Raw genomic sequence first — 22205 nt, 5'->3', positions numbered from 1 at the left:
AGCTGAAGACCTAGGAAAAGTTGATGCAGCAGTTTTAGTCTAAAAGCCATCAGGCTGTAGAACCAGGTAGAGACAATGTTCCAATTCAAGTCTAAAAGTGATCAGCTGGAGAATTCCTCCTATTTGGGAGAGGGTTGGTCTTTTTGTTCTATTTAGGCCTTCAATTGATTAGATGAGATCCACCAACATTATGAAGGGCAATCTGCTTTACTTAAATTCTACCAATTCAAATGTTAATTCCATCTAAAAAAAACCCCTCACAGAAACACTCAGAACAATGTGTGACTAACTACTGTCACTGTTGGCCCGGCCAAGTTGACACATAAAATTAACTGTCACACAATTGAGTCATAGAGTAGGCATATTAGCTTTAGTACTGCCAAAGAGTTTTTTAAAATGGTTGAACCATTTATGCCCTCGTTTGCTGTGTATAAGAGTTCAGATTGCTCTACATGCTTCTTTGCCAACACTTGGCATTGTCATTCTTTTTAACTTTAGCCATTCTGGTGGAGATGTAGGTCATTTTGATTGTAATTTGCATTTCCTTAATAAGGAATTATGTTAAACATTTTTGCATGGTCTTATTGGCCATTTGGAAGTCATCTTTGAAAAGTACTTTTTCAAGAGTTTTCCCCATTTTAAAAATTGCTTTGATTTGTTGAAGTTTTTTACATATTCTGGGTATGAGTCCATTGATAGATATATGTATTAAAAATATATTCTTTCTTCACTACCCACTCTCCTGATAGTGTCTTTTGATAAATAGAAGTTTTTCAAAGAAATTTCCCATTTAGGTCTATGATCCATCTTGAATTAATTACTGTATATGGAATGAGGTAAGAGTCAAATACTTTTTTTTTTTTTCCATATGAGTAGCCAATTGCTCCAATACTATTCATTCAAAATATTATCCTCTCTTCACTGAATTGCAGCAGTGAGTTTGTGGTAAATCAAGTTCTATTTCTGAATTCTCTATTATGTTCCTTTGGTGTATTCATCTATCCTTGTGCCAATACCAACCACACTGTCCTAATTTTCAAGCCTTATAATAAGTTTTGAAATTTGGTAAGGTAAATCTTTCAACTTTATTCTTCAAAGTTGCCTTGGTTATTCTAGGCCTTTATATTTCCATATAAATCTTAGAATCAGCTTTCAATTTGCACACACACACACACACACACACACACACACACACTTTGAGATTTTTTTTTTCCTTTTTTATTTTTGTCTCAGAAAATGTCCCTTCTCTAAAAAGTTAAGCTCTCCTTTTGTGCCTTCAATATTTTTTCCATATGCTTCTCTTAGATGCTCAAGAGTTTGTCTCATTCTTTCCCCCTCCCTAATTTATTTATTTTTAATTGACAAATTAAAATTTCATATATTTATCACATACATTTTGAAATATGTACCCATCGTGAAATGGCTAGATTGAGCTCATCAACATATTTACCACTTCACATACTTATCATTTTTTGTTATGATAATACTTAAAATCTACTCTCAGTGATTTTCAAGAATACAATATTATTATTAACTATAATCACCATGTTCTGTAGTAGATCTCTTAAACTATTCCTCCTGTTTATATCCACCACCTCCTTTTTCTACCCTCAATCTTTCACTCTACTTTGAATTTTACTCTCACCCTGAAAAAATAGCCAAGTGCCTTTTCTTTTCTGCCTAAACAAATGTTTTTAATTTTACAGTTCCATCAGATTACTATCCTCTGTCTTTGCCACCTAATATTTGTAAATATATGTACATACATATTTTAATTATAAAATTTCTATTTTATTATACAAAATTGGAAAATAGAGAAAAATCTATTGTCCACCCACTCACAATTATCTATCATTTTATATATTTCCTTATAATATCTCTATATGCACATGTAGATAGTTTTTGATATTGTAATAAATATATTTTGTTATTTTTTAAGTTTTCTATCTTCTTCCTTTACTTAATATTATACAGTAAGATTTTTTCATATTTCTACATAATCTTTATAATTATTTTTGATGACTCATCACATAGGTTGAGTACACACCCCCTAATTTTTAAAACAATAATTTATTCAGAAATTTCAGTTGTTTCCAGTTTTTAGTATTATAAATATTGTTATAAACATCCCTATTCATTTAGCTTTCCCTTTCATGACTACTGAACTTTTTGAAAGAATAGTCTCTATTTCATACCTCTACCTACCTATCTGCTCATTCCTTCACTCCTGACATGTACCTGTTCCTGCCTTGCTAATTCAATGACTCTCTTAAAGATCACAATGACCTTCTAGTTGACAACCCAGTGTTCCTAAGTCTGCATCATCTTGCATCTCTCCATAGCCCTTAATACTCTTGGCCTTCTTGAAACTCCATCTCTTGCCCCTGTTTTCTGTATAATATTAATACATGGCCCACGTTTGCCCAGCTCTCTGACCATGCATTCCCTGTATCCACCTATTCCTCCAGGGTTGTGTTGTAGACCCTCCCACCTCCTCTTTTGGCAATCTTATGGCTTGATTTATTATCTTTCTGCAAATGGCTTCCAATCTACATCCGCAACTTTGACCCTCAGTCTGAGTTCCAGTTCCCTGTTTTCTCCCGCTGGTCATCTCCAGGTGGACATCTCTTTCGCATTTCAAACTCAGGACTATTACAAAAATCATCATCTTTCCTGCCATAACTTCTCCTCTCCTCTTGTTCTCTAGTCATTTGGCTCAAACCCTCAGAGTTAACTTTGATTTTTACCTCTCCATCTTTGACTCCTCAACACTTGTTCCACTGTGTAGACCAGAAACTGGCTCAGGAATGGGCATGTGATTCAACTATGGCCTAGGAAATGGGAAGGGAAGGGAAGTCAATCAGGGGTTTCAGGGAGAAGTTCTGGGAAATATTTCCCCTCTCTCTTAGATGATCTCTTTCCTTCCTCTGGACATTATGGTTTGCGATGCCTGGAAACTACCACCACCATCTTGCTATTGACCAGAAAATGATGCCTACACCCGAGATAGCAGGGCAGAAATGGAAAGAACCTGGTCCTTAGTGATATTACCGAGCTACTCAATCTTTCAGACATGAAGTCTATCCTACTTGGTAATTTCCAAATTTGTGACATATAGTATAAGTTTCCTGATTATTTAAACCATTGTAGTTTGGGATTTGTTACATGCAATAGACCACACTATATCAACTCTCCATTATCTCATCTGAGCTGTTGCAGTGCTATCTGTTCTTTGTACCTTTAAACCTAATCCATTTTATATACCAGCTGCTAGATTATCCTTCCTAAAGATCTATTTGATTATGTCATCTGTCGCATCCAAAGACCTTTAGTATTATAACTTCCTATTGCCTACAGAATAGTCCAGGCTCAGCAGCTCAGCATTTGTGGTTTTATACAGCCCCATTCTCCTTTACAGACACACAGAATTAAGCACCGTCCCTTGCATTTGCCTCTCCCTTTCCTGCTGTATTCATGTTTTCTCAGCCTGGAATACTCTTGACTCATCTTCACCCGTCTATATGCAATCTTTTAAAAAATTTCCCTGATATTTCTCCCACTTCCACCCCTTTCAGAGTAATCTCTCCTCCCCTAAGCATCCATAGAGTTTATCCCCTTCTAGCTTGCAGCAATATTATCTATATAGTGTAATCTGTTCTACTACTATTCAGTAGAATGTTCTGTGAAGATGGAACACATAGTGTATTGAGCACTTTGAAATGTGGTTAATCAATTGAGGGCCTGAATTTTAATTTTCATTAATTTAAATAGCCACAGGTAGCTAGTGGCTACTGTATCAGAAATAGTACTAGACTAAAAAACTCTTGAATGTAGTACAGGGACTGTATTTTTTTTCCCTCTGAAACCACTATAAAGAACACCTGAAAGATGTGGTCTGTTTTATTCCTTCTTATTTTTCCACAGTCTTGTGGATAATACACTGAATATTTACTAAATCAATAAATATGGAAGTCACAGTTACCAAATACATAAGAAAGGATTCCTAACTATTTTTGGTACCAAATTCAGATAGATTAAATAAAGGAAAAACTGAATGAGGACCAAAATTCCAATCTGTTACTAAGGAACAGATGGCTAGTTCCATTGTAAAAGGATCTATCATATGCCTCTCTAACTTGTAACATTTCTCCTCTTAGATAAAGGAACTCTCTACAGTTTAAAGCTCTTTGTTTTTTAAAACTATTTATTTTGCAATAATTTCGAACTTACCAAAATATTGCAAGAATAGTACAGAAACATCCAGATTCACCAAATTATAAATTTTATCAATCTCTCTGTGTATATGACAGATATGAAAGATGTATGTGTGTGTGTGTGTATACACATTTTCTTTCTGAAACATTTGGGAGAAAATCACTACATCATGTCCTTTTACCCTTTAAATATTTCAGTGTGCCTTCTAATGAACTAGGATAGTCTTGAAACTAACATATTCATATCAATTTAACACTGATATGATACGTTACGGTCCAAAGTCCTATTTCATCAATTACCCTAATACTGTCCTTTATAACATTGTTCTTCAGTAAAAGATCCAGCTCAGGGTCATATATTGCATTTAGTTGTCTTGTCTCTTTAGTTTCCTCTAACCTGCAGCATTTCTTTGCCTTTTATGACATTGACAGTATTTTAAGAATACAGGCTAGTTAATTTTTCTCTACTTGAGTTTGTCTGATGCTTCTTCATGGTTAGATCCAAGTTGAAGCTCTCCAGTGTAGGTGCAAGGCTGTATTGTTATACATACCTTCTCTGCCTCCCCCCACCAGTTCTTCCACTCCACCTGCTCAGACCTGTCATATTCATACATTTATAAAGCATATTTCCATCAAAATACATACATTACATAAATTTCTAAAAGAATTTTTGCATAAAATACACAATTCTATATTTTGGAAAGCAATTGTTCGCTTACGCTTTATAGTGGTTTCAAAGACAAGTGAAATTCACTGAATAATGGATCTAATTTCTCTAAAATCATTACATCAATTATTCTATCATTCACCACGGAAATAACTTCTCAGAGAGAACTGCTGTAAAGTTATTAAGGTTCAATGATTTCTCATTGCCAGTGAATAAATTAAAACTATAGAATCTTTCCATTTTCAAATCCTAATTTTGCTTTTAATTCTCTTAATGATATCGCCAATGGAGAGAAAATACTTAAATTCTGATGCTGTAAACCATAAACACTATGGCTTCTGAAGTGGTAACGTATTTTAATTGGTGCTACAGCCCAAGATTTCAGGTATTTTTAAAGACTGAGTGAGGGAAAAGGAAGTGTGGAAAGTACCTTAACATTAGAGGAGACTGTACATCTTACAAGATGCTTTACATTTTTTTTTTCATTGTAGCTATAGCTCTCATACTGGAAACAGAATAAAAATGGTCCTTCAGGATTTTTCTTGGGAGTAAGAATTATTTCAAGGAAGAAACTGGCAGGGATATGGACAATTTGGACAGGGACAGAAAAATGCTGTAGTGTTTTGGACACCACGAAAGCGCTAGAATTTTAAAATAAATATTTTACACTGTGAGAAATGTCTGAGTGTTAAACGCTTTTTCCCCCCAGGGGGAAATTAAACAAATATTTCTTTAAGGAGATAGAAACTTCAAGTCTCTCCTTCTCCCCTCAAAGCTAAAGTGTCTTTGGCTCTGCTTCCAGGACTTCTAGGAACGTGCAACTAAAATAAAATCGAAACAACAAAAACCTTGCAGCATTTAGATTGTTTTCCTCCAACTGCTCAAGAAAAGTCAGACTCCGACACCTTTCTCGAGACTCGAAGCTGCGAGTTCGGAAGCTCCCAGAACGTCTCCCGCACACCCGGGGGACAGTTCTGGTCTCCCGCACGGGTCACCCCGATTAGCCGGCGGCCTTCGCGCGGCCGGACTCCAAGGGGGTGTGTCCGCACCCGCAGCGCCAGGGCAGCCGCCTCAGCCGCGGGCCCACCTGCTCCCCTCGGCGGCCGCAGCGCCACGGGCCGGCCAGCTCCCCGGTCCCCACCCGCGCAGTGCCGCCGGCCGCCCCGCGAACAGGGCGAGCCCCTCCGCGAGGTGCGGCTGAGACCCGACCTTAGTTCCTTTCTTCCTTCAGCCCAAACTGTCCTCGGCCCCGCGGGGGAAGGTGGAAACCTGCACCCCCGACCCAAGTATGGGCGCCCGACTACAGTGGGATCCGGGGCCCCCTCGCACGGCCCCGGCGGCGAGCCGCGTTCCCCCTAGCCTTCGCAAGACGGGCATGGAGACTGCGAGTGCCGGGGGAGGGGTGCGGGGCGGAGAAAGAGCATCCCCGGGCCGCCGCCGCCGCCCGCTCCCCCGCCGCCCGGCTAGGGGAGGCCTCGTCACAGCCGCCGCCTCAGCTGCGGCCGCAGATCTCGCGGTGTTTGCCGGCCGCCGCGCCGCCATATTGTGTGACAGTATTTTGATTTGGACTGGGCTGGCGGAGCCGCGGCGAGAGCGAGCGAGACCTGGGGGGGTGGGGGGAGGGCTGGCGAGCGCGAGGGGGGTGGGGGCAGAGGGAGGTGGGGAGACCGAGCGAGCCGCAGCCGAGGATCGGGGAGCGTCGACGCCGCCCAGCCATCGTTTTTGATCTGCAGCAGCCGCCGGCGGGGCGACCCAGCCCGACCCCCTCCCCTCCCCCTCAGCCACGAGCGGCGGCGGCGGCGGCGGCGGCCGGAGGGAGTTGGCGGCGGCGGCCGATCGGAGGGGGCTGAGCGGGGAGGGAGGGAGGGCTGAGGTGTCCCCCCTGCCGGGTGGAATCGGAGGCGGCGGCGGCGCTGGCGGCGGCCGTGGTGGCGGAGGCGGCAGCGGCGACGGTGGAGACGGCTGCCCTAGTGGGAGAGGCGGCGGCGGCGGCCGAGGAGGAGGAGGGGGAAGCGGCGGCGGCGAAGGGTAAGCGGACAGCGCTGCCGGGCCTCGGCGGGATCCCCAGCCTGGCTCTCCCCTCAGCTTTCCGCGCCCTCCCTTCGTCTGGAAGGGGCTCTGCCGCCGCGCGGGGCCCTTGCGGGGCGTCCGCTTCTTCCTCGCACTCTTCCTCCCTCCGCCTCTTTCCTTCCCCCAGTGGCGAGGCAGAGAGGGAGGCCCCCCAAGTCCTCCAGACCGGTGGGGGTGGGGAGCATCGGGCCGGGCCTGGGCTCCCGGGCGCCCAGGGGAAGGGGGAGGGGGAGATTCATTGGAGTCGAGCGCCCGGCAGAGCCCCGGGTGGGGGAGGGTGCCAGGGGGTGGGGAGGGCCCCTGCCTGCCCCGAGCCCCCATCCCGCCCTCAGGCATGTGTGAGGTGGGGTTGGGGGAGGGGAAACTTATTTTGGGGAGCTGAGATCTGGATAAAGATGACTTAGGGGCAGAGGTGTTGAGGGGAGAGACAGGGGAATTGTGTGAGGATCAGGGAGAGAACAGCGTTCCCTTTCCGATCTTGGTTTTCTGCAGCCGTCTTTGAAGTGGGGAGCAAGCCTGGCTATGAATATGTGACTCCTTAGATTTCACAAGATAATTCTAGTTTTCTGTCCCATCAGCCTAAAACCCTACGATTGTGGCTGAGGCAGGAAGGCTGAAAGGGTGTCGGTATTGCTGAACAGGTGACAGGTGGATCTTTCTGTTGCTGATGCTGTGGGATGTTCAGGCAGAGGTTGTACACCAAAGTGTCAGAGACCGTGTGGGTTTGTATTTATGTGTTTGGCCATATTTCATTCCATATATAGTATATTTGAGATGTTAGGTTTCCATTCTTCAAGTCAGCTTAATTGTTGTGGAGAAATTCTTCAAATGTTTCTGATAAGAGGGGTTTCCAGGAGAGTGGAGGGAATTCGTGGCTTCACAGGGGCTTCTCAGTAGTTCGTGAAATTCAGGTCCCCAGTGCGAGGGCTGTTCAGTGCCTTTATTCATTGGAAAGTTCTTGAATACTAAGGTCGTATTCAAAGCAACTGTACGGCAATATAATTTTGCATCCATTTTGTCTGTTTTAGGTAAGTTTGTAAAGTGTCAAATGTGGGGGCCCAGTTGACTTAACATTTTATAAAAGGAATTCTTTCTGCTTTAGCATACTCAAAAGAATATGATGCTCATTATGCAATTCCAGATTTGGCCGGGAATTTTGGTGGGCATGGAATAGAATTTTTGCTTTCAGTTTTTACTCTACTATTGCTTACCACACTCTTGGTACAGTAGCAAAGTATTGACACCTTTTCAAAAATACCTTTAAATTCTTTGTAACAGTGAAGCCACAATTTTAAGCATTGACACCTTTTCAAAAATACCTTTAAATTCTTTGTAACGGCGAAGTCACAATTTTAAGCCTTGACAATTTGAAACTTTAAAATTTGAAAACATTGCAGTTTCTAAACAAAGGAAGACATAGCTTTTCATTTTACTGTATGCTTTGGCTGAGCACTTTAATAATTAGAAACAATGGGAAGAACTGTCAAATAAATGAGCTATAGACTAAATTAGGGCCCAGTTAGTATAAGAAGGACCCTATAGCTTTTTAAAAAACATATATGGAATGAATATGTTTAATGATGGTAGTATCAGTGTGTTAACAGGAAACAGAACAAAAATTCCAGTGATTCAGAACTTCTGTTTGGGTTTTTCCCTCATAAGCCTATAATCAGTTTCTAATAGAGGGTGCTTAAGTTTTAAATTGTTAAAGAATCAAACTGAAAGTTGAAGATGTTAGATGAATAAGTTATCCACTGAATATACTAAAGCATTTCATTTGTCTCTTGGCTGCATAGAATAATTTTTCCTGACTTTAAAAGTATTCTTTAAAGGCCACTGGTGAAATGTTGCCATTCGCACCCTCTTTATTGAACTGTCTCATAGTAGAACCTGTGCTTTTGTGACTCATTAAGAAGTGGTTAAAATGATCACCATCTCATCTGATACAAGTTTCCTGAAAAGTAAATTTTAAGTTAAATCAATTACATTTGATTGAAATAGCACCTACATTTGGTCATTTCTTTGGTGGAAAGAAGCACTTGCTTCAGCTAAGGGTATTTTAAGACTTGGATATTGGGTACAATTATTACACCTACTGAATGAGGAGGTGTTTAAACTCTACATAGTTATATAGGCACTACCCAGATCTAATTATGTTGAGATTGAGGATGACTTCTTTAGTATTAGTAACACCTTACACTCCAGTAAATGTTTTAACATGATTGGTCTTGTGTCTTGACAGAAAGAAAAGTTTATTCTACTTCTGTAATTTTCCTTGTAAGGAAAATTTCTTTTCACAAAGTACTATTTAGAATGAAATGTACATGTGTATCTATGAACTGACTGCATTTTGAAAAATAGGTATAATGTAGGCTGTTTTACTCTATGAATTACATGCCCAAAAAGTCCTTAAGGAGTGTCTGAATTTTCTAAAACAGCATTTTTTAGTTATATAAACAGATCAGGACTAAAAGTTTTTTATGATCCTCAACATAGTTTAGAAGATAATTTTTGCCTTGTTATAGATGTTTTGAAAAAAGTTCCTAATAATCTTTATACTGTATAAAGTTCATAAATTAAACTATAATTGACAAAGGTTTTAATTTCATTATATCTCTGCCTGGCCAGGTTCCCATGACCCAGAACAGTAGTAGCATTTTTTCTTTGTTTCACTTATGTCATCTTTATTTGATCTAAGATTGGGACTTTCTAAAATAAAATAGGAGGATTATGAGATAATAACAGAGGCAAGTGTGAAGATTGGGACAAAACAGTAATAAGGAGGAGGAGAAAGGGAAAAGATGCTAGTAGAGGATTAGATGAACAGTTTTAGGCAGCTAAGAATGTGGAGATGTGGGTAGTGGTAGCTGCCAAGCACAGGAAAATGATCATGCTGAACTGTACTAAGGCAATTTGCTCTGAATCTTTTCATAGGCTCTGACAATCTATATATGTCTTCTTATTTAAAACTCTCTGTGTTAAGATAGTAAGAATTTGGAGACATTGAAATTATATGGAATTTAGACGTATGTCTGTTTATATTTATTTGCCTCTGGCTCATACTTCCAGAATACTTACAGTATTTTAACATTTTGTATCTTATGATTCTGATCCTAAAAAATCAAGGATGCTGCTTACCCAGAAAGCTAAAAGACCTAAGTACTCTTAGGAGTTGTGCTTCTTACATTCTCTTTAGTTAATCACTAAACTTGACTGTAAGCTTGATAAAGAGTCAGAGATGGGGGATACTACTTCTTTGTTTTCTAAGTATCCCACCTCTCAAAACAACCTGTTTATTAATAAATGGTACTTTACCTACATTCATTCAGCCTTCTAGTAAAAAAAAAAAAAAACAGAAAAGAAAATGGTGCCAGAATAGTGGTCACAAAGCTCCTACTTTGCAGTTACCATTTCACTTAGATTTTTCACTTGGATTTTTATTGATTCATTTTAGAGAATATGCTTAGTTTCTCCTTTCCTAATCTGTAGAAAAGGAGTGTACAGAGTGAGCACAGTGGAAGTGTCAGCTGACAAGTTGATGTTTCAGAAGGAGATCTAAGTCAAAATTGCCACAAAGTAAAATCATGTATGTTAATATCAGTGAATGGTCTCTATGAAAATTGATTAAAATTTTGGCACTTAAAAGTATATTTATTCAAAATTTAACTTACATAGGCCCCTTTATCTCCTAGTCATGCTTGATAAATGAGCCTTTGCTGAATGTGACTTTTTATTTGCCTCATTCATTTTTAATGTAAAACTTTATTAAGAAATTTTATTACATTTCTAATCATTTATTCCAGTTCAGAATTTGGTTTCAAGGGAATGGTATCCTGCATATTAAAGAGAAAGGAACCAATGTTTATTGAATGCCTACTGTGTGCCAGGCTTTCATTCATTTCATAAATATTTATTGAGCACTTACTATGTGCTAGGGAGATGCAGTCATGAATAATAAGGTAAAAATTTCTGTTCTTGTATAGTTTACATTTTAGTGATAAAGGACATAATAAATGAATAAAGTGTAGTATTCTAGGGAGAAAAAAATACTGTGGAGAAAAACAGAAAAACGGGTGGAGGAATGAAGATTGTTTGATCTTTGAAAAAACTGTGTGATGGGTATTATCTTTGATTTCAAAAAGCAAAAACTATCCTGTACATAAATTTTTTTAAGAATATACTTTATAACTTTAGAACACAATTATATTTGTACTTCAAAATTACAGAAATTTTTTCCCATTGTTACTGCTTTAGAAAGTTGCTTTGTGGCCAGTTAGAAAATTTTGTAATTTATTATCCTGGTTTGAATCCTGGTTTTGCCACTTAACTAGCTTTTAGCTTTGCCTTTCACTTTGGAACCAATTACAATTTCTTAGCTTCTCTGAGCTTGTTCTCTTTATAAAATCGGTATAGTAGCTATAAGGTTGTTATTATGATTGAATTATTCATTTTATGTAAATTGTCTTTTATATAGTAGGGGTGTAGTAAATAGCAACTTTTTGTTTTCTGTCTGTCTGTCAAACAAACTTGTCTGAAGTTGGTGACCCTCCAGGAAGCTCTGCTAGCACTGTGTGGACATTATTTAATATACATTTCATTTGAACAACTAAAGTAGTTTTGTCTGATAGCATAAGGTTAATTAAAACACAACAGTAAATTATAGTCACTAGTATTTTCTGGAGTTTGTGCATGTTATCTATCTAGTCAATGTAATAGCAGAAGTAAAACAACAATCTTCCTTTTTCTGATGAAGGAATATTGTGTCACATCTTGTCATATAGGTTAATAAACTGGATCTCAGCATTTTGACAGGTAGACAACAAATACTGTGTATAATTCCAGTTCATGTAAATACTTGTAGAACATTTAGTACAGTGCCTGGCACATAGTAAATATTCAGTAAATGTTCACTTTTGTCATTATTTTACTCCTTTAATGTGTGCTGGGGTAATTAATTCAAAGAATTTACAAAGTATTAAGGAAAACTTTTACAAAAATAAAATGATGCAAACTGTGAATGAGTTTTTTGAGGGAAGAGTGAAATAACCATTCAAGTTGCAATGCTTATTTTCATTTTTAGCCTGGGAGAGCGATAAACGGCTTCTCCAGGACAGCCCATGTCTTCTTCCCCTTTCAGTCTTTACTGCACAGTATCTTCAGTGCTTGGCCTGTAGTTAAGAGCTCAAGAAATATTGTGTGTTAAATATCGAATGGTTCTTAGTGATTAGTTTTCTGTATATCACAACTCTGTTTGGTAGTAAATTCCTGAGTCTGAAAGGTGGCTGCACTGGACTTAAGTCTTAGTAAGGCTAGTTTTAGGAGCAGTCTAAGATGTTATGCAAAGACTTCTAAATACTATTTTTTTTTTATCTAGCAAAAAATTTGGAAAAATATTGTAGAAATTAAAAGGAAGAAATCAGTTATTTGTAGTTAGTTTAGTGTTTATTAACCTGTTCTATGATGTTGACATCAAAGTGAAAAAGTGATATAGCAGTCTTTTAAAGCAGAGTAGAAAAAATAATTCATGCATAATTATGTTCTTAAGTATTAAAGGACAAGTTTATTTTATCTCTTTAAGGCAATTTCACTGAAACTAGGTTTGTACTGGCTTTATGGATTAAATGGCTCAGTCACTTAGTTAAGTTTCTATGATGTAGGGAATGTTGGTGTTTTGACAAAAAATCAAAAACATCCTACAACCATCCCACCCCCTATTTTAACAGTAACCATTCTTCAAATGCTTAAATCTTAGCACCAGTCAGCTTTTTCTTGTTCTGTAGCAAGTTATCCTCTACCCAAAGAAGAATAATTTTAGCTTTCCTAAAACTTAAGACTTCTGTCAAGTTCTAAGACCTTTAATCATTTACATAAAATGTTTCTTAGATTTTTAAAAAATTCCCCACAAGGCATATATAGGATGCTTTCTGTTCAAATTTGATATGCCACAATACTGTTTTGGAAGTGAGATAGAAATACATAGAATTGAATATTTTATACTCTGGTGATCCTTTTGTTTGCTTATTTTGGACAATAACAATCTACTGGAAAGAAATACTATTCTAAGGTGTCAGTTTAAGTGGCTTCAGAAAGGAAATCCGATTTACCCACAAACAAGTACAACAAGATGAGCAGTATAAGAATTTGTAGTATTTTAATTGCCTTGTTAAAGAAAGTGGAAGTCTTGTTTCACTTAAGAAAAACAAAAAATGGGCCTAATACCAGTACTCCTGATATAAGTCACAGAAGCCAAATAATAAAGTAGAGGTTGGAATGGTCCTGCAGAGAGACAGAGAGAGAGGAGGAGGAAGAGGAAATAAAGAAATGTAGATTTTAGCATAGATTTTGGTGGAAATATGTGAGCAGTGTTGTTCAAAAGAATTAATCCATTAAAGAAAGTGTTGTGTGAAAGAGTAATTTGTGATCAGTAAGTGCTTATTCCCTGGTTTATTAACCGTCATCTGAATCATTAAATAATACTGTTATTTTGAATTTTAGCTTGAAGTTTTACTCACATTTAAATTAAGGAAAAAATTTTTTTTTACCTTTAATGTCTTAACGTTAACCTTTTTAGTGTTAGCAAAATTGAGTACATCAAAGTTTGCTTTCTGTACTTTTGCCAGCTAGGCAGGCCAAAGATAAGGCTTGTTTCATCAGTATATAGCCAATAGCAGTTCAGTGGAATGATTTTCCATTCTTCGTCAATGAGAGATAATAGTTGCTAATACAAATGAAAACTTGAACTCAGCAACTTGACTTTGCATAACATTGTTTCCATACCAGGCAGGTTTTGTTTAGTTAGAAAAATCAGCAAAAGCAATAATTCTGATATGAACTGAAGAGGTAGTGTTAAAAGGGACTTTACCTGGTTTTAAATCTCTCAGAAACTGAGGAGAATATTACATTTGATTTTTAATTGATCTCTTTGTTAACTTGTCAGCTTCTCATACTCTACCCCTTTAACTAAATATCTTAATTTTACCATGGCAAGTGGCAGTGAAGTATAATAAAAAGACCTGGGCTTTTAATAAAAGTCAGATGAGTCGAAGTTCAAATCTGAGTTCTATTACTAATTATAGCTATGTGGTCTTAGGCATCACTCAAACTGTTTGCACCAAGGACTTTTCTTCAGAAAAATACAAATAGTAATACCTACCCTACATTATCTGTATGTCTTATGTTACCTACCACAGTACCTATCTGGAATAAATAAACAGTACTCAAAGTGTAAGGTATATCCTATGATATCCTAGGCTTTTTAAAGCAGTTTTTTTCCCCTTCTTTTTATTTCATCATATTATGGGGGTACAAATATTGTTAAGGTTACATGTATTGCCCTTGCCACCCCGCCACTCCCCACCCCCGTGTCTGAGTTTCAAGTGTGTCCATTCTCCAGGTGGTGCGAACCGCACTCACTATGTAAGTATACACCCATCCACATCTCCCCCCTCCCACCTGTCTGCCACCAGATAAACATTTTTGTTTGTTTGTTTTGTTATGTTTTTTGGTTTCTTTTTACATTTTGGTTACATTTTATATCTGTGCCTCTCGCTTAGAAGAGTTAGAGGTAAGCCCTCCCCCTCCACAGTGCTCGCCATATCCCTAAGATGTGGATCTACCCCCATTCCCGAATCCCTGGTGAGCACTACCACCATTTGAGCACCATAGTTTTAATCAGTCAGTACAAATATGATGGTGAGTACATGTGGAGCCCATTTTCCTGGTCTTATGTGGCCTCACTTTGGATAACGGGTTTAAGCTTAATCCAGGATGGCATCAACGGTGCTAGTTCGCTGTCATTTCTTAAAATTGAGTAATATTCCATTGTGAGCAAATACCAAATTTTGATTATCCACTCATGGATTAATGAGCACTTGGGTGGTTTCCATGTCCTTGCAATAGCGAATTGTGCTGTAAGGCCACTTTTCTTCCCTGTAACTTTTTCATATTAGCTTCATTTTGATAATCTTCTGTTTAGCAAAGTTTAATTATAAAAAAGTATTAATCTTTCACATAGAACAAGGTGAATTCTTGTTATAGTTACATTAGATATGTAGCATAAATAATGGGAAGTAATTTTACATTTGGAATTTTAGTTTGTTAGGTTTTTTCTTCAGGGTGTCTATTCAGTTTGTTTTCCTGTAACAACTAGAATGAAAAAGAAATAATTTTTATACTGTTTAATTTACTGTAACTCTTTAGATGAAGATGAAATTTTAAAAAGCCACTGTTAGTTTTTAACCACAGGATAAACATGCAGATTATTAATTCTTTGTATTTTTCTTCCCTATTTCTGTAGGAAAAGGTAGCATTGTCAATTTGTAATTCACAAATCTATAATTTAGTTAAAGAAAGGTAGAAAAAGATAGGAAAAGCATTAGAAAATTGGCATGGATGAGATTTTTTAGAACACTTCAAATATGAGATTAATATAGTACTATAAAATTATACCACTTTATCTGTATTAGATGATCTTGTACTTTTTCTCTTTTAAATTGCTAGCTAATTTTTTCAGTTATTTCAGTAATAATCTTTTCTGTGTCTATACTTCACATTCAAAAGGGAAATAGTGCCTTCTTCCCCCCTGTATTCATTATTGGATTAACTGTGATTGTCTTTTGCTCTGATTTTTTTTTTCTGAAAATTTTTTTCTTAATCCATTGAGTAAACTGGTGTGATTATAGAATATTTTGCTCTGCTAATTAGTATTAAATGCTGTTTATATAAATAATATTTTAACATAGTAATACGATTTGCTTATTGATCACTAAACTTCAGAACTCTTCCAGGTACTAAAGTAATACTTATTACTGAAATATAAATTCAATTGCCATAGTTGCTGTTAAAATAGTTTTAAAAACTGTATTTTATTAAGTACGTATGTTTAGGATATTCTGCTGTGTGTGTGTGTGTGTATGTAAAATCTCTTAATTGTAGAGATAATAAATACTCTTTTGTCTTACATTTGTTGCAGTTTTTGTGCAGTCTGTAAAATAAAGCCAGAAACACAAATAGTGATTGGGATCCAGCCGTTAATCATTGGATAAATGACATGTTTTTATTGCAGAAACAAGAGATACATGTTGGTCTTTTCAGTCTTGTTTTTATAGCTGAAAGTTTTGCTGTTAGCAAAAGTCAACATGTAGTGTGAAGGATTATTTGTATGTATATAACAAAAAAGTTTCATTTTTGTTTTGATCAAATACCATTATTTTGACCTAACAAACATACTTTCAGGTACTTTTGGATGGGTTACTTAATATCAGTAATAATTAGGTCAGCAAATTAATTTTGCTTTTTTTGCAACAGATTATCTTATATGCAGCAAAGCCATTAATAGATTATTAAATTAAAGAAACTGCCCTTTAAAAATTAATGATATTTAAATCTATGGTATAATACCTGTTATATAGATACTTACTTCCATATTCTTGACATTCTGTGGACTATTTTGTCTTTTACGCTTTTCTTTTATGCGAGCATTTCCTGATCAAAGGTTTCTACTGGTACTAAGTCATCATTAGAAAATAATTATAGAAAAGATAGCAGTATAGGCAAGAAGATAGTTGCTTTTTAAAAAGAATCCAGGACAGATTACATATTCCATTTTAATCCATTGAGCATGAATGGTGCTTTTTAAAAAAGAATCCAGGAAAGATTATAAGTTCCATTTTAATCTGTTGAGCACAAATGGTGGGTATAGTTGCTTCGTTGGTTTTTAAAAGACAATTGTGACCTAATTAATACACATGGGTGTCTACTCTTCATAAGTTAAGCAGTTGTATGTAGGTATCACAGTTAAGTAGTTACTAGAATTGAAGAGAAAATGTGCTCATGGAAACATCCAAGGGATTGATTTCAAATAAAAGTTGCTGGAAATAAGGATACTATATATTTATATGGAGGGTAACTGTTGCTGTTTACCCTGTAACTAGCATGTACCTGAACTGTACTTGACTAAAGTACTATATGCCACTCTTAGGGATGATTTTCTAGGAAATGAAAAAATAAACATATGGAAATGGGGATTTCAGAGGAAAATTCCCACTTCCACATATGGCAATTCTGCTTTTTTACATCTAAAAGTGCATTGACACATTGGTTGGGTTTGCATGCCCTTTGAGATTTGTCTAGCTGAGGTGATGGGTTGCCCTGAGTGAGATATCCTCATTCTCTTCATGAGATTTTCCCCTCATGAACAGTGATGTGCATTTAAAGGGTGACTGTCCAGAGCCATTGCTATAGTTCTACAAGTGAAACAAGTAGTACTTTTTTGGGGAAGGTAACTGATTCATGGGAAAAATTGAACTAGTGATCTTAGCCAGACCAAGCTATCAATCAGTACATCAACTTTTATAAGCTGTCACATGATCAAAAGAATAGAAAGAAACTTGATAGAGTATGTTTCAAATGCCTTCTGTGACACACCTGTGCAGAATAGCTGACTAAATCAGGAAATCTCGCCTTACTCATTCTTCCATTGTGTCTCATCTCTAAATTCTTTATTATTCAAACTAACTCACTTATCCAATAGTTTTGAGTTCCTACTGTGTGCCAGGTACTTTGCTAGGTCCAGGGGATGGACAGATGAGTTAGATATAGTTCTTGTCCTTAAGAGACATACAAACAAGTGTGATATACTGTGACAAATGCCTTGACAAGGTTAAATATAAAATACTTTAGGAATCATAGGAGGGGATATCTGATTCAATGAGGATATGACAGGGAAATTTCATAGGAAAGGCGACCCTTAATCTGAGTGGATGTCAGATGAGCAAGGAAGAAGGGTCCAGGTTGCAGGTAGAAAGGTGGACAGAGAGACACAGCATGCATAAAGGATGGAGGTGCAAAAGTCCACATGTATGCAGTAACTGGGGGTTATTCCACGGTGCATTAGACACCAGTGGTAGGTTATAAGACAAAGCATGAAAATACTTGTATGCTACGTAAAGGAGATTTGACTTCATCCTATAAATGATGGAAGACAAGTTCTTAAATTAACAGTCTAGAAAGACTCTGGCTGCAGTGAAGAGAATACTTTAGGAAAGAACTAGGCTTGAGAGAGAGGCAGGCCTATTAGCATCTGTTTGAGAGTTGAAAAGGATCTGAGTGAAGGCTGTGATAATGGGGTAATTAAGAAGAGTAAGTGAGGTATTCCACAAGGGAATACTGAGTGTGAAGCAAAGTAAGATAAAGATCACACATGCCCTGGCTTGAGTTCCTGGACACATTGTAGAGTGATATTGACTGATACAGAACAGACCAGGGGAATAACAGGCAAGAAAGATGTTTGAGTTCTGTTTGTTGATTTTAAGGTTCCTCTGGAAGGAGAAAGAAGAAGAAGACATCACTTTATATTGGGGAGAGACAGGGAAGGCTTCTGTGATTAGATGACATTTGAGCAGGTACCAGAATGAAGAGCTTTCCAAATAGAGGCAGTAGCAAACACAGAGGCCTTTAAGTCGGAATATGCTTGCCATCTTCCAAGAAGACCAGGAAGGCTAGCCAGTATAGTTAGAGTTGTGGGGGGAGGTAAGGTAAATGAGATCCAGGTGAATGTATGCTTTCTATTTAGGGTCTTTAGACTGTGATAAGGACTTTAGATTTTACTCAGGATGAGATAAGAAGCCACCGAAGGGTTTTAAGATATAATCTAATTCGCCTTTTCCCTTTCACTTCTTAGAACACAATTTATTTATTAGTGTTTGTATGTGTGTAGTTCTATGACATTTATCATGTGTATAAATTCATATAACTGTCAGGATATAAAATTGTTTCATCATCATCCTTTGTGTTATCCCCTTAATAGACTCACCGTTTCTTTCAACTCTAACCCCTGGCAACCACCCATCTGTTCTCTGTCACTATAATTTTGTCACTTCGAGAATGTTATATACATGAAATCATACATTATGTTACCTTTAGAGATTGTTTTTTTTCCCCACTCAGCATAATGCCCTTGAAATTCATCCAAGTTGTTGCATGTATCAATAGTTCATTCCTTTTTAATGCTAAGAAGTATACTGTTGTATGGATATACCACAGCTTGTTTACTCATTCACTAATCTGAAGGACTTTTGAGTTTACAGTTTGGGGCTATAAAAATAAAGCTGCTGTGAACAGTTTTATACAGGTTTATATGTGAAAATATGTTTTTATCACTATAGGGTAAATCTCCAGGAGTGCAGTTGTTGGGTTGCATGATAGACATATATTTAACTTTTTAAGAAACTGCCAGTCTTTTCCAGAGTGACTGTACCATTTTACATTCCCACCAGCAATATATGTGAGATCTAGTTTCTCTACATCCTTTCCAGCATTGGTATTGTCAGTATTTCTTATTTCAGCCAGTAATAGGTATGTAGTGACATCTTACAGTAGCATTAATTTGCATTTCTCCAGTGGCTAATATTGAACAGATTTTCATGTGCTTTTCTGCTGTCTGTATAGCTTCTGTGAAGGATCTGTTCAAGTCTCTTGCCCATATTCTTACTGAATTATTTTTTGTTGAGGGAGATGTATTCCTTATACATTGTGGATCCAAAACCCTTTGTTGAGTATGTGATTTACAAATACTTTCTCTTAGTATGTGGCTTGTCTTTAACAGCATCTTTTACAGAGCGAAAAATTTTAGTTTTGATAAAGACCATTTTGTGCATTTTTTCCTTTTATGGATTGTGCCTTTCTTGTTTTGTCAAATCTTAGAATACTTTGGTTAATTTTTGGTCTGAAAGATTTTTCTCCTATTCTAAAAGTTCCATTAAAGATCTTATATATATAGATTTATGATCTATTTTGATTTAATTTTTATATAAGGTGTGAAGTTTAGGTTGAAGTTCCTTTTTTTTTTTTTTTGCTATGACCAATGATGACCAATTGTTCCAACATCATTCTATTCTATTCTATTCTAAAGATCTATCCTATTGATCTTTGTGTCTATACCTCCACCAGTACCACACTGTTTGATTACTGTGCTGTATAGTAAATCTTAAGATTAGGTAGTGAAATTTGTCTAACTTAATTTTCCTTTTTCAGAGTTGCTTTAGCTATTCCATTTCCTTTCCATGTAAAATGTAGAATCTACAAAAAGATCTTGCTGCGATTTTGGTAAGAATTGCATTAAACCTATAAGTCAATTTGGAGAAAATTGACATTTTTACTTTGTTGAGTTTTTCAATCCATGAACATAGTATGTCTCTCCATTTATATAGGTCTTTCATTTCTTTCATCAGCATTTTGTAGCTTCTAGTATACAAATCTTATGCCTGTTTTGTTAGATTTATACCTAGATATTTTTTTTGAAATGACTGTAATTGATTTGTGTTTTTAATTTTTATTTCCAATTGTTCATTGTAAGTATGTGGCAAAATGGTTGATTTCTGTGGGTAAATCTTGCTAAATTTGAGACCTTGCTAAATTAACTGTCCGTTTTAGGAGGTGTTTTATTTTTGTGTGTGTGTTTGGTTTTTTTCTGTTTGTTTTTGTAGATTCTGTGGGTTTTCTAATGTGTCTGTGAATAGAGACAGTTTTATTTCTTCCTTTCACATCTGTGTGCCTTTTGTCTCCTTGTCTTGTCATACTGTTCTGACTAGTACTTTCAATACTATATTTCATAATAGTGGTGAGAGCTGACAAGTTTTTTTCCTGATCTTAGGGGGAGAGCATTCAGCCTTTCACTATTAAGTTTATGTTAGGTAGGACTTGTGTAGATGCTGTTTATCAGGTTGAGAAAGTTCTCTTTCTATTCCTAGTTTGTTAAGAGTTTTTATTTTGACTGGGTCTTGAATTTTGTCAAATGCTTTTACTACATCAATTGACGAGGTCTTTTTTAAGGGGTTTTCTTTAAATTATAACTGTTGGTAACTTTGCTGTGTGGAGTACATTTGGGATGGAGCAAGGATGTAAGCAGGGAGACCATATTAGAATTTATTGCAGTAATCTAGAGGAGAGCTGATGGTGGCTGAGACCAGGGTGGTTATAGGAAAGGGTAAGAAGAGGTCAGATTTTAGATATGTTTCAAACCTTGTGTGGGCAGGAGTTGCTGATGAATTGAATCTAAGGTATAAAAAAGAATTCAAGAAGGACTCTTGAGATTTTTGGCACAAGCAATTGGAACTATGTAGTTGCCCTTGACTTAAGTGGGGGAAAATGGTGAAAAGTGGCAAGTGTAGACCATGCTGGGCAATGAGGAGCTTGTTTTTGAACATGTTAACTTTGAAATCCCTTTTAGATATATAACTGGCAATATCAAGTAGGCAGTACATTCAATATATGAAATGGAATTCAGACAAGAGATTCAGGCTAGAAATATAAATTTGGGACTCATCACTTGAATCGATACATAAGAAATTAATAGTGGTACTTGTTAAAAACTATGCCTGTAATAACTGCTTTCTTTTTACTGCTATTTATGGCTTATTAGCAAAAAGCCAAATTCTCCTAGCATGTGAAGGGCTTTGTGAAAATTTGGATTAGTTCTGTTTATCAGCAGACTGTTGTGCATCAGAAATTATGTGATCAGGAGATAATTTGGGGGATGGATATTTACTATACTATGTATTTAATTGTACTTATTTGATAGATAGATGGCTATAATAGTGGTCATTTAATAATGTCTTACTAATTTTCAGAGTTTTGTCCTACATCTTTATAAAATGAAGTAGCTCTATGAATATTGTGAAAAGAGTTTGACACTGCTAAGTGCCTAAATGGCTTTCTATGGCAACATTTCCATTACAGATAAAAACAGGCAGAGAGGTGGGGCACGGTGGCTCATGCCTGTAGTCCTAGCACTCTTGAGGCTGAGGCAGGAGGATCATTTGAGCTCAGGAGTTCGAGACCAGCCTGAGCAAGAGTGAGACCTCTTCTCTACTCAAAATAGAAACCTTAGCTGGGCACAGTGGTGTGTGCCTGTAGTCCCAGCTGCTTGGGAGACTGAGGCAGGAAGAGCACGTGAGTCCAGGAGTTTGGGGATGCAGTGAGCTATGATAATGCCACTGTACTCAAGCCTGAATGACAGTCTCAAAAAACAAAAACAAAAAAACAGGCCAAAAAAAAATCTTCTGAGTCCCACTCAGATATGCTTATTTTATATTAATGTATTCTGGAAAATGTTTTTTAAATGCCATGGTTTTTTTCTTTTGTAACTGATTATTAGCTCTAATGATATTTAGTAATTTATGTATTTATTCCGTTGCAGGATTTACGTGTTATATTATAATTATCTGTTTACTTTTCAGTTTCTCCCACTAAATGTA

At 37.0% G+C, this 22205-nt stretch overlaps 1 protein-coding gene across 3 annotated transcripts in view; it reads left to right on the top strand.

Annotated features, from left to right (window-relative positions):
- Window positions 1-6525: 6525 nt before the first annotated feature.
- Window positions 6526-22205, top strand: part of TAB2 (TGF-beta activated kinase 1 (MAP3K7) binding protein 2) — an 86082-nt gene continuing 70402 nt past the window's right edge. For all 3 annotated transcript variants that reach the window (XM_076002877.1, XM_012759693.3, XM_020287259.2), the window contains exon 1: window positions 6526-6909. The gene's annotated coding sequence lies outside the window, so the exon portion shown is untranslated. The remainder of the gene's footprint in view (window positions 6910-22205) is intronic.

This window comes from Microcebus murinus, chromosome 5 (assembly GCF_040939455.1).
Source record: "Microcebus murinus isolate Inina chromosome 5, M.murinus_Inina_mat1.0, whole genome shotgun sequence".
NCBI classification, from domain to species: Eukaryota; Metazoa; Chordata; class Mammalia; order Primates; family Cheirogaleidae; genus Microcebus; species Microcebus murinus.
Note: the sequence above shows the minus strand (reverse complement) of the source record. Positions and strands in the feature narration are given on the sequence as shown.